Here is a 13,322-nt window from a genome sequence, read left to right on the forward strand (position 1 = left end):
ATGACCAGCTCCTTAGGTTTGCTGGCATTGAGGGATAGATTGTTGTTGTTACACCACTCCTCTAGGTTCTCTATCTCCCTCCTGTATTCCGACTCGTCATTATTCGAGATCCGATCCATTATGGTTGTGTCGTCAGCAAACGTGTAGATGGAGTTGGAACATAGTTTTGCCACACAGTCATGTGTGTATAGAGAGTATAGTAGGGAGCTAAGTACGCAGCCTTGCAGAGCCCCGGTATTGAGGACTATTGTGGTGGGCAGCAAATAAATATGGTGCCACTACTTTTCATTATCATGATTGTGGCGTAGGGGCCGAGAGTCTGTTCCTCTGCTGGCTGCCATTGTATTCCACAGGGACCGTGCAGCATTGTGCTTACTAGTGCATGGTGCAGCCATCCTGTCCCTTTGAAAGGGAAGCAATAATGCATAATATTTTTGCAATGTAACACATGGAAAATTGAACACCAGGGCACAGGGAGGGTTTCATGCTGACAGATGCAGCACTGGAGGTATTACTGGTGGAGGCAGGCAGAAGGAGCACGCATCTTCAGATGGCATTTCCTATCCACCACATCAGCAACCTCTGTCATTGCTCAATACACCATACCTGCATCAGTCACCTCGCAGCACTAAATGGCATTCTAGACTCGTATCTAACATTCAGATACACCACCTTTCGCACACCTACTGATGCTCTCAGCCTCTCACCCACCTGTCACTGCCTCCACATTCCTCCAGCTATGCAGTCACAACATGCAACACAATCAGTCGCATTTTGTCCTCTTCCAGAACAAAGTGACACACAATAGACTGGAATCGGATCAGAAACAGTGGAGCAATATGGCTCCTTATTCTCTGGGAGTTGGCTCTCCTGCATCATTCGACTGGCTGCGATAGAGCTTCTATCATCCAGCATCACTGAGAACATTGAGGATGAAAGACTGTAGGTTCCTATCTTGTGCTCCACCTCATGGTCTGACCATGAAACTCTCGTCCCCCACCTTGTCCCTGTTTCCCTCACACCAACCTGCTTCTGATTTTTCTGCTTTCAGGCACCCAAGAACTGCGCCTACATTGTCACGGCAGCCCATGGGCAGAGAGAGAAAACAACAGCACAGCACCGATGAAGACACCCTGTCACTTGAACTGGCACTTGCAGCCACCAGCTCAGATACTGACCCTGCACATACCTTAGAGGCTTCTCTGGGGATGGAATCAACAAATGGTGAATCCCCTGGGCATGAATAGGCTGCAGCCAGGCCAGGAATTAAGATGAGGTCATTTGTCACCTCTAAGGATTACAAAATTTCAGACAAGCTTTACTGCAGAAAACTCAAATGAGGACCTTGATGGGCTGGCATACAGATGAATGCTGATGGGCCTGCACACTGAGATTCTGGGCATACTGGCTGGCTTGCCAGACAGCCTCCGGTCCCTGTCAAGGTGGATTTGAATATCTTTGCAACGAATGGAAGTAATCGCATAATAAGATTTCACATTTTAAGACTTTTACTGTAACAAACAAAGGTCAATATTGATTAAACGTTAGGCTCCTAATGCACTAAATATAGAAAAGGTACTTCCCCCATTAACTATTAACACAACTAAAACCCTAAGCCGCATTTGTACTTTTGTCGCACTCTCAGTAGATATGTATTTTTGTAGATAAAGTCAGAAACTCTTCCTTACTTTCGATGCAGACGACACAAAGGTTGGTGGAATTGCGGATAGCGATGAGGACTGTCGGAGGATACAGCAGGATTTAGATTGTTTGGAGACTTGGGCGGAGAGATGGCAGATGGAGTTTAACCTGGACAAATGTGAGGTAATGCATTTTGGAAGGGCTAATGCAGGTAGGGAATATACAGTGAATGGTAGAACCCTCAAGAGTATTGAAAGTCAAAGAGATCTAGGAGTACAGGTCCACAGATCACTGAAAGGGGCTACACAGGTGGAGAAGGTAGTCAAGAAGGCATACGGCATGCTTGCCTTCATTGGCCGGGGCATTGAGTATAAGAATTGGCAAGTCATGTTGCAGCTGTATAGAACCTTAGTTAGGCCACACTTGGAGTATAGTGTTCAATTCTGGTCGCCACACTACCAGAAGGATGTGGAGGCTTTAGAGAGGGTGCAGAAGAGATTTACCAGAATGTTGCCTGGTATGGAGGGCATAAGCTATGAGGAGCGATTGAATAAACTCGGTTTGTTCTCACTGGAACGAAGGAGGTTGAGGGGCGACCTGATAGAGGTATACAAAATTATGAGGGGCATAGACAGAGTGGATAGTCAGAGGCTTTTCCCCAGGGTAGAGGGGTCAATTACTAGGGGGCATAGGTTTAAGGTGAGAGGGGCAAAGTTTAGAGTAGATGTACGAGGCAAGTTTTTTACGCAGAGGGTAGTGGGTGCCTGGAACTCACTACCGGAGGAGGTAGTGGAGGCAGGGACGATAGGGACATTTAAGGGGCATCTTGACAAATATATGAATAGGATGGGAATAGAAGGATACGGACCCAGGAAGTGTAGAAGATTGTAGCTTAGTCGGGCAGTATGGTCGGCACGGGCTTGGAGGGCCGAAGGGCCTGTTCCTGTGCTGTACATTTCTTTGTTCTTTGTTCTTTGTTCCAACAGAATCCTTTCTCCATGTCACACCAGGGCAAATTTTCCAGTGCCCATTTAAAAGTCCCTTCACTCAATCTCCTGAGTACCATCAAATAGACTTCCCAGTGGCGAGGCATCTTCTGCAACTCTTTGGGCTTTAAATCTCTACGGGTCCCATATATTCAAACAGGGAATCTGTTCTTTTTTTAAAGTTTCAAATATTTTAAGAAAACTCAACATTCAACATTAACTGTTTTACCCTCTACACAAACTAAATACATTCCCATGTAGTAAGGAAACGATGTATGACTGCAGTCAAATTATGCACAAGCAAAGGGAAAGAGCATTCCCTACATGACTAACGAATACTTATATACAAATAAATTCATAAAAGACTAGATTCCCCTTGAAACATAGCACATGGCAGTTGACACTGGAGCAGATACTACTGACTGTAGTTACAAGCCATGAACTGATCTAGAGGAAGAGAGAGTAGTTAGTGGAGTTCTTTTTCAGCATTTACCAGTTGACACTGGAGCAGATACTACTGACTGTAGTTACAAGCCATGCACTGATCCAGAGGAAGAGAGAGTAGTTAGTGGAGTTCTTTTTCAGCATTTACCAGTTGACACTGGAGCAGATACTACTGACTGTAGTTACAAGCCATGCACTGATCCAGAGGAAGAAAGAGTAGTTAGTGGAGTTCTTTTTCAGCGTTTACCAACATTTGGCAATTTTTATGTGAACATTGCAATTTATGTAAACAAGAGGAACATTTCAATCTACATGTAAAACGTTTATCATGCAAGGACACAAATCCCACCAGTGTGCAGCACTTCGCTGAAGGAACAGCAGTGGGAGAGAGGTGCTTGAACAATTTGATCTTAGCACATAAAGCAGCCGAGCCTACCCCCTTTCCCATCTTATTAAATGAAGAGACTGGATTAATTATAGAAACAATTCTTGGAGTAAATTTTGTTTACATCCTTTATAACCTACCCTACCTCCATGGGAAAGCAAATGGATCGCAGATTTTTTAATGCAACTTACTAATTTGCATTGCACATGCACAAAACTGCACTGGATGAGGAAGAATAATTTCAAACTTTAACAGGGAATATTTTCTCATCAGCATTCTGTTTGGGGTTAACACAAAAACATCTTTCCCTCTGTAGGAGGTAGGACAGAGAAAGGAGTGACTGCAGGCTGCTGGGCCGGACACTGGCCTGGCTGGTTTGGGTGGTTGGGGTGGCGGGGGGCCCTGCCAGGGCCAGGGAGGAGGGGGGTGATGGGGGGAACAGGCCGAGTGGCCAGGTGACCCCCCCCCCCACGGGACTGGGGTGGTGCCCAGACATGGACCGCCATTACTGTATCCTGCAAGGCAGTCACCTTGGCTGCACACTCCACTGACCACCCACCTTGGCCACTGGTCTGCAGAGTGATACTACGGTGTGGGTGCCCCCATCCCGTACCCCACTTTTGTGAGGGCCACGAAGAATCCAGCACGAGTTTTAAGGATACAAAGTAATAACATTTATTTACAATAACATATATATTATAACAGCAGCAGCATCTTCCCTTGCTGCACACTCTTTCCTGATGGTTCCAAACTGGCCAGCTTTATTTATACATGGAGTTTACTAATGGTTTCTCCGCCCCCCTCATTGGGGAAGCTCATACTCCCACAGGATTATAGGATTGTCATTAGTCCCCAGCCAATGGTAAGCAGGCAGGTTATAACATCCCTCCCCTCAAAGTCCAAGGAATCCACCGAAGACCCTGGCGAAGGAGGGCGTCGGACTCGTTTTGCCACAGGCCGGACACCATTTGCACGCGGCGCTGGATCAGACGGCGTGCAACGGGACGGAGACCGGCGCTTCCGTGATGAACGGCATAACGGTTGTACATCCACGGCCCGTGGGCCCGAGGATTCCCCCTCTGATGCATCCTGTGTCTCCATCTCGGAGTCAGAGTCTGCTGCCTCTGTCATCGCGAGATTGACTCCCTGCTGAAGGACAGATCTGAGGCGTTCAAGGCAGACGACCATGACCTATACAAGAAATCCAGGTACGACCTCCGCAAAGCCATCCGGAATGCCAAGAGAGAATATCAAACCAAGCTAAAGTCACAGACAGACTCTCGGCGGTTGTGGCAAGGACTAAACAACATAACGGGCTACAAAGCGAAGCCGAACAGTATCTCATAGAACTCAATGCATTCTATGCTCGGTTCGAGCAGGTAACCAACAATCCGCTGGCGAGTGCCCAGCAGCCCATAATTCACCCATACCCACCATCACAGCTTCCGAAGTCAGATTGGCCTTCCTGAAAGTGAACCCTCGGAAGGTGACGGGCCCAGATAGGGATCCCTTGTCGTGCACTCAGAGCCTGCGCGGACCAGCTGGCAGAGGTATTCACGGACATTTTTAACCTGTCCCTACTCCACTCCAAGGTCCCCACCTGCTTCAAGAAGACCACCATCATACCGGTACCAAAGAAAAACCAGGCAACGTGCCTCAATGACTACCGACCAGTGGCCCTGACTTCAGTCGTAATGAAGTGCTTCGAGAGGTTGATCATGAGGCGCATCACCTCCATACTCCCAGAACGCCTTGATCCACTGCAATACACTGCCGTGGGCAGCACGGTAGCATGGTGGTTAGCACAATTGCTTCACAGCTCCAGGGTCCCAGGTTCGATTCCCGGCTTGGGTCACTGTCTGTGCGGAGTCTGCACGTTCTCCCCGTGTGTGCGTGGGTTTCCTCCGGGTGCTCCGGTTTCCTCCCACAGTCCAAAGATGTGCAGGTTAGGTGGATTGGCCATGTTAAAATTGCCCTTAATGTCTAAAATTGCCCTTAGTGTTGGATGGGGTTACAGGGTTATGGGGATAGGGTGGAGGTATGGGCTTGGGTAGGGTGCTCTTTCAAAGAGCCGGTGCAGACTCGATGGGCCGAATGGCCTCCTTCTGCACTGTAAATTCTATGATGATGAATTCATATACGCTGCAACCGGTCCACATCAGACACCATTTCCCTGGCCCTACACTCATCCCTAGAGCATCTCGAAAACAAGGACTCCTACATTAGACTCCTATTTATTGACTACAGCTCTGCCTTAAACACCATAATCCCAGCCAAGCTCATATCAAAGCTCCAAAACCTAGGACTTGGCTCCCCACTCTGCAACTGGATCCTCGATTTTCTGACCAACAGACCACGATCAGTAAGAATGAACAACAACACCTCCTCCACAATAGTCCTCAACACCGGCGCCCCGCAAGGCTGCGTACTTAGCCCCCTACTCTACTCCCTGTACACACACGACTGCGTGGCAAAACTTGGTTCCAACTCCATCTACAAGTTTGCTGACGATACGACCATAGTGGGCCGGATCTCGAATAATGATGAGTCCGAATACAGGAGGGAGATGGAGAACCTAGTGGAGTGGTGTAGCGCCAACGATCTCTCCCTCAATGGCAGCAAAACTAAAGAGCTGGTAATTGACTTCAGGAAGCAAAGTACTGTACACACCCCTGTCAGCATCAACGGGGCCGAGGTGGAGATGGTTAGCAGTTTCAAATTCCTAGGGGTGCACATCTCCAAAAATCTGTCCTGGTCCACCCACGTCGACGCTACCACCAAGAAAGCACAACAGCGCCTATACTTCCTCAGGAAACTGAGGAAATTCGGCATGTCCACATTAGACTCTTACCAACTTTTACAGATGCACCATAGAAAGCATTCGATCAGGCTGCATCACAGCCTGGTATGGCAACTGCTCGGCCCAGGACCGCAAGAAACTTTAGAGAGTCGTGAATACCGCCCAGTCCATCACACGAACCTGCCTCCCATCCATTGACTCCCTCTACACCTCCCGCTGCCTGGGGAAAGCGGGCAGCATAATCAAAGATCCCTCCCACCCGGCTTACTCACTCTTCCAACTTCTTCCATCAGGCAGGAGATACAGAAGTCTGAGAACACGCATGAACAGACTCAAAAACAGTTTCTTCCCCACTGTCACCAGACTCCTAAATGACCCTCTTATGGACTGATTTCATTAACACTACACCCTGTATGCTTCATCCGATGCCAGTGCTTATGTAGTTACATTGTATATGTTGTGTTGCCCTATTATGTATTTTCTTTTATTCCCTTTTCTTCTCATGTACTTAATGATCTGTTGAGCTGCTCGCAGAAAAATACTTTTCACTGTACCTCGGTACATGTGACAATAAACAAATCCAATCCAATCTCGGTGTCTCTATCTCCGCGTGGTTCTGTAATGATCTGCGCAGGCTTTGAGTGAGGCACCAGAGGAAGATTGTGAGGACTACCTTCCATTGTCTCTGGTCTCTGTGGCTGTAGCAATGAGCTCCGGGGTCGGGGAATCTTTGAAAGGGATAGTCTTCTGGACCGAATGTGGTCTACATGTTTGCGCTGGAGACGACCCTGGGCTTGCACCTGGTAAGATATAGGGCCCATTTGGCGAAAGATTACGCCAGGAACCCACTGGGCACCACCAGCCAAATTCCGAACGAACACTGGGTCACCGGGCACAAACTGCCGAATCGGCCGATGCCGAGAAAAACCCTGTCCCTGCCGTTCTTGTGTGCGGCGTACTTTTGCGCCAATGTCCGGGAAAACCATACTAAGGCGGGTGCGAAGTCTCCGGCCCATTAGGAGTTCTGCGGGAGCTACCCCAGTCACCGCATGGGGGGTGGTCCTATACGAAAACAAAAAGCGAGCCAGTCTCATGTCCATTGATCCGGAAGACTGCTTCTTTAGGCCTCGTTTGAATGTCTGCACTGCACGCTCTGCCAACCCATTTGAAGCCGGGTGGTAAGGGGCAGTGCGGATATGGCATATGCCGTTCATCTTCATGAACCTCGCAAACTCCTCACTCTTGAATGGAGTGCCGTTATCCGTGCCCAGCACCTCGGGGAGGCCATGCGTACTAAAAGACAAACGCATCTTCTCAATTGTTGCGCAGGACGTTGTGCCCAGCATTTTATGCACCTCTACCCATTTAGACTGGACGTTGGTTAATGGAAGGAACATGGATCCTTGAAACGGGCCTGCGAAATCCGCATGCAAGCGCGCCCAAGGCCGCCCTGGCCACTCCCAGTGTTATAGGGGCGCGGCCGGCGAAAGCTTCTGATGCTCCTGGCAAATGGAGCAGTTTTGGGCCACCTTGTCAATGTCGGTGTCGAGGCCTGGCCACCAGACATAACTCCGGGCCAACATTTTCATTTTGGTCACACCTGGATGCTCATTGTGCAGGTCTCTTAGTATCAGCTCCTGTCCATTTTCCCGGACAATCACACGCGTCCCCCACAAGAGGATGCCGTCTTCCACGCTGAATTCTGAAAGCTTGGAGGAAAATGCCCGCAACTCGCCTGGGAGCTGTCTATGCTGCCCACCATGCAGGACTATGTGCCGAACCTTTGACAGGACTGGCTTCGTCTGGGTCCACTCACGCATCTGTGATGCCGTGACAGGCAAGGTGTCCATAAAATTTAGGGTTGCGACCACCTCACCGGTCGTGGGGGTCGACATGGGGCCGGTCGATAAAGGCAATCGGCTGAGTGCGTCGGCATTCGCTATCTGCGTTCCTGGTTTGTGCTCCAGAGAATACTCATATGCAGCAAGCAACAAAGCCCAGCGCTGGATCCGTGCGGAAGCAATGGGCGGTATTGGCTTATCCTCTCTGAAAAGTCCCAGCAGAGGCTTATGATCAGTCACGATAGTGAAATGGCGGCCGTACACGTACTGGTGGAAGTGTTTCACCGCAAATACCACTGCCAGGCCCTCCTTCTCGATCTGCGCGTACTTTTTGTCCGCTGCAGTCAATGTGCGGGAGGTGAAAGCTATCGGCCGCTTGGCCCCGATCTCCTTCTTGTGGGACAGGACGGCCCCAATACCATACGGGGATGCATCACATGTGACGAGCAAAGGCTTGTTGAATTGCGCGCACCTTCTCTGCGATGGGGTGCAAACCTTCGCAGTCCACCCGATAACCTAGGTAGACTACTTCCTTTGCCTGAAATACGCACTTTGTGCGACATAAACGGACTCCAGCCTCCGAAAAGCGTCTAAGGACAGCCTCCAGATTTTCCAAATGTTCCTGCTCCGACGTCCCTGTAATCAAAACATCATCTAAGTAGACAGCGACACGCAGTAAACCTCTCAAAATGCCCTCCATAACACATTGCAAAATAGCGCAGGCAGAGGATACTCCAAAGGGCAACCGTGTATATTCATACAGGCCCCGGTGTGTATTAACCGTTACATATGGTCGGGAGGCAGGGTCCAGCTCCAACTGTAGGTAGGCGTGACTCATATCTAATTTTGTGAACGAGAGTCCGCCTACAAGCTTCGCGTAGAGATCCTCTATGCGAGGCATTGGATATCGGTCGAGTCGGCAAGCCATATTCACTGTAAGTTTATAGTCGCCACACAAGCGAACTGTGGCATCTGGCTTCATTACACGTACAATTGGTGCTGCCCAGTCAGCGAAACGGATGGGCCTGATAATACCCAAACTCTCCAAATGAGTGAGCTGCCCTTCTACCTTCTCGAGCAAGGCGTAAGGCACCGGACACACCCGGAAATAGCGCGGCGTGGCTCCTGGTTCGACTTGGGTACGGGCTAGGGCCCCTTTTATTTTCCCCAAACCGGGCTGGAATACATCTGGGTATCGTCCTAGCACCTCAGTCAACCCTCCAGAAACTGTTTGGAGGATGTGCTGCCATTGCAACCGCAAATGGCGCGACCAGTCCCGACCCGACATGCTGGGCCCATGGCCGCGCACCACGATAAGTGGGAAACGCCCCTCCTGGCGTCCATAAACAACAAGGGTCATTGTAGTTCCTGCAATGTCCAGTGGTTCCCCCTTGTAGGTGGCCAACCTGGCCTGTGAGTCGGTTAATGTAAGGGTCTGTATACCCTGCTTGATGGGGTCGAATGTCCTCTGGGCGATCACGGAGACCGCTGCTCAGTGTTCAACTCCATCTCAAGCGGGTGGCCATTGACCCGTACTGTCACCTTAATGGGGGCCACACGGGGAGCTGCCACACAATGCAGCTGCAGGCAGTCGTCCTCTGTCTCCACGCCCTCAGGAGTAGTTGCCGCAGGTTCATCCACATGGAAGGTACGGCCTCTGGGCTGGTCCCAGTTACGGCCCCTGGGCTGGTCCCAGTTTTGGTCGGAACGATGGCGCCTCTGGCGCCCCCAGGACCGCCGTCCACGACGGGGTCGGCGCCTACAAGTCTGACACGGACATGGCTCCTCATCCATTGGTTCTGGAGAAGGCTCCCTTCGGGGAGGAATGTCCGACGGCCACTGGCGTCGATCCGGATGTCGCCTCACCCAATGTACCGAAGAAGTGCGGGGGGACGTTTTCGGAGGGAAGGGGTTGCGCCCCAAGGCATGCACCTTCATTCCCTGTAGCTCCTGCACTCCTCGTTCTGCGCTCTCTCGGGACAATACTATTTGAATGGCCCGTTGAAAGTCAATGTTGGCTCAGCTAACAACCTTCTCTGGGTAGCCGCATTGTTAATACCGCAAACCAAACGGTCGCGTAACATTTCTGACAAGGTCTCACCATGGTCACAGTACTCCGCAATCCTGCGTAGCCTGGATCGAAAGTCGGCAAGGGATTCTCCTGTTGTCCTCTCAGCAGTATTAAACCAGTAACGCTGGACTCTCGTTGACGGGGTTGGGTTAAAATGTTGCCCCACTAAATTCACAAGTTCATCAAACGTTTTGGTGTCCAGCGCAGCTGGGTACGTAAGGCTCCTAATCATCCCAAACGTATGCGGGCCACAGGCGGTGAGCAATATGACCACCTGCCGCTCATTTTCGGTGGTATTGTTTGCCCGGAAATAGTAATGCATCCATTGTGTGTACTGGTTCCAGATTTCCAGCGCAGCATCAAAAACATCCAAACGTCCGTACATGGGCATGGTATAATAGAAAACAACTTCCAACCTGTATCCAACAAAAATCCAGGGAGGTGGCTTCAGCAGTGTAGACAGCTATTCACTTTAACCCTCGTCGCCAGTTTTGTGAGGGCCACGAACAATCCAGCACGAGTTTTAAGGATACAAAGTAATAACATTTATTTACAATAACATATATATAACAGCAGCAGCAACTTCCCTTGCTGCACACTCCTTCCTGCTGGTTCCAAACTGGCCAGCTTTATTTATACATGGAGTTTACTAATGGTTTCTCCGCCCCCCTCATTGGGGAAGCTCATACTCCCACAGGATTGTGGGATTGTCATTAGTCCCCAGCTAATGGTAAGCAGGCAGGTTATAACACCCACCCTCTGCCCCCCCCCCCCCACCCGACTGCCACCCGCCAGCAGCTCACCCAGGGCAAAGCACACAGCAGCCCCGTTGGGAGCTATGGTGCATACCCCTGGTGAGGGCAGTGCCAGCCAACAGTACTCCTGGTATCAGGGACAGGCACCAGGGCTAGTGGCCCCTGCCCCGCAGTACCGGCAACCAACAGGGCCAGGGGATGGGGGGTACACGCAGGCAAGGACACCGCATCCCAACCCCACATCCCCTCTCCCCGGCCAGCCCACACCTGCAACTCTCCGTGATACATACTTGGCGCACTGTGGGTTGAGGGCCCAGGGTTGACAGCAACACCGGGTCTGGTCCAAGGGATGGAGGATGCAGGAGTCGGCTCTGCGATGAACTCTGGTGCTTCACATCGTCTGAAAATTTCTTACTCCTCCTGCCCACGGTAGCACATTCCACCGTCCACTTGGGTGATCCCTGCATGCGAGCTGTCCATTCCATCACATGGTCCCATCGAATCCCTAGGGTGACGGTGGTGGGGACGGTCATTGGGGGTGGGGGGGGGGGGGGGGGGGTCAATGGGGGGGGTGATGCCTAAAACTAAACTTTGCCCTACACCGGTGTCTATTTAACTGGTAACTGATTTCTAACTTTCTGGCCTTATGAACCCTAATGCTAGGTCTAGGCGGTTCCCCAGGGGGTACAGCAGGAGTGGAGGCAACCTGCTGTGATTCCTGCCTTGCAACCTGGGTCCCCGATAGCAGGCATCTTCTGGGACAACCGGGCTGGATGAGCTCGGCTGCTGCTCGGGTGTCCAGGTGGCATGGTGCCGCTCTGTTCTGCCCGCTGTCCACCAGAGGACAGGTGGGAGGAGTCTGGGATGCTGTGGTGTTCCAGCACTTTCCCTGCAGGAGTAACCGGGTGGGGCCTATCACCTCTTCCTCCCCCAGAGTGCCCGATGGTCCCCGGGCTACTTCATGGGATGGGGGTGCGAGCGGAGCAATTCCCTGAGACTCCCCCAACACCTGGCGCTGCCAGTCCTGGAGGCCAGCTGCCGTTCGACCAGGGTCCGCACGCTCATGGTCATGGAGCACAGGGAGTGGACCATCTCTGTCTTGGACTGCGCCACATCACCCATTGACTGTGCCACCACCTTCTGGGTTTGTGTCACATCAGCCAGTGACTGTGCCATCTTCCTCTAGGTCTGGGTCACCTCCCTCTGTGTCTGCGACACAATGCCTGGGCAATGCCGCCAACATTCCCAGCCATAGCCTGCTGTGTCTGGGTCACGCTCCGGAGCGCAGGTTTCACCCCCACAACCCAAAGATGTGCATGGTAAGTGGATTGGCCACGCTAAATTGTTCTTAATTGGAAAAAAATTGGGGGCGGGATTCTCCCATCCCGCAGCAGAGAGTCCACGCCGTTGTAAACGCCGTTGCGTTTTACGACGGTGTGAACGGTTTGCGCCACTCCAGCTGCAGATCCCAGTGCGAACTGTGTGCCGCGGGATCTGCGCATGCGCAGTTGCGCCCGCGCCAACGAGGACATGCACAGTGGCACGGGCGCCAATGCGCGCATGCGCAGTGGCCTCCTTCAATGCGCCGGCCCCGACAAAACAAGGCGCAGGACTACAGGGGCCGGCGCGTAGGAAAGGAGGCCCACAGAGGCCGGCCTGCCAATCGGTAGACCCCGATCGCAGGCCAGGCCACATCGGAGGCCCCCCCCCCCACCGAGGTCGGATCCCCCCTTCCCCCCCCAAAGGCCGCCACCCAAACCTTACACGCCGAGGTCCCACCGGCCCAGTGCCGGTTAGAACAGCGCCGGCGGGACTCGGCTCTTTTCTTACGGCCAGGCCGGAGAATCGGCGGGCCGGCCGCGTAGAGCGGCCTGCGACCGGCGCCGCGCCAACTACGCCGGCACCAATGGCGCCGATTCTCAGCTCTGTGGAGAATCGCGTGCCGGCGTTGGGGCGGCGAGGCGCGATTCGCACGGCCCGCCAGCGATTCTCCGACCCGGCGCAGGTTCGGAGAATCCTCTAAATTTATATTTTTTTTAAATTATGTTGGCTCTGATGTAATTGTTACAGTAAAAGTGAAATCCTGACCATCAATCTCCTCTTTTTGGAGTCGATTTGGAAATTTGGTTTTTTCACATGTTATTTTCTCCATGGGGATTGCAATGGCATTTAGTTAGGGGAATGTTTGTGTTTTTGGCCTCAGTGAGTTAAACTGAGACTACACAAACGTAGTTCATAAAGACCTCTTGTACTGGTCAGGGAGGAGACCTCCATCCCATCAATCTGAGCTGACTTCAAGCCTGCATCCCAAATACGAAGACTAATCTTTAACGTGTTGCACAACCCAGTTCCTAAAACAGTAAGTTATTTCTTGGGTAGCTATTATCTTTGTGTTTTGA

The 13,322-nt window shown here is 51.6% G+C and overlaps 1 protein-coding gene across 3 annotated transcripts in view; it reads left to right on the plus strand.

Annotated features, from left to right (window-relative positions):
• The window catches only part of tmem150c (transmembrane protein 150C), a 106,682-nt gene that overhangs the window by 56,344 nt on the left and 37,016 nt on the right, over positions 1–13,322 (plus strand). The gene's annotated exons all lie outside the window — the stretch shown is intronic.

This window comes from Scyliorhinus torazame, chromosome 3 (assembly GCF_047496885.1).
Source record: "Scyliorhinus torazame isolate Kashiwa2021f chromosome 3, sScyTor2.1, whole genome shotgun sequence".
NCBI classification, from domain to species: domain Eukaryota; kingdom Metazoa; phylum Chordata; class Chondrichthyes; order Carcharhiniformes; family Scyliorhinidae; genus Scyliorhinus; species Scyliorhinus torazame.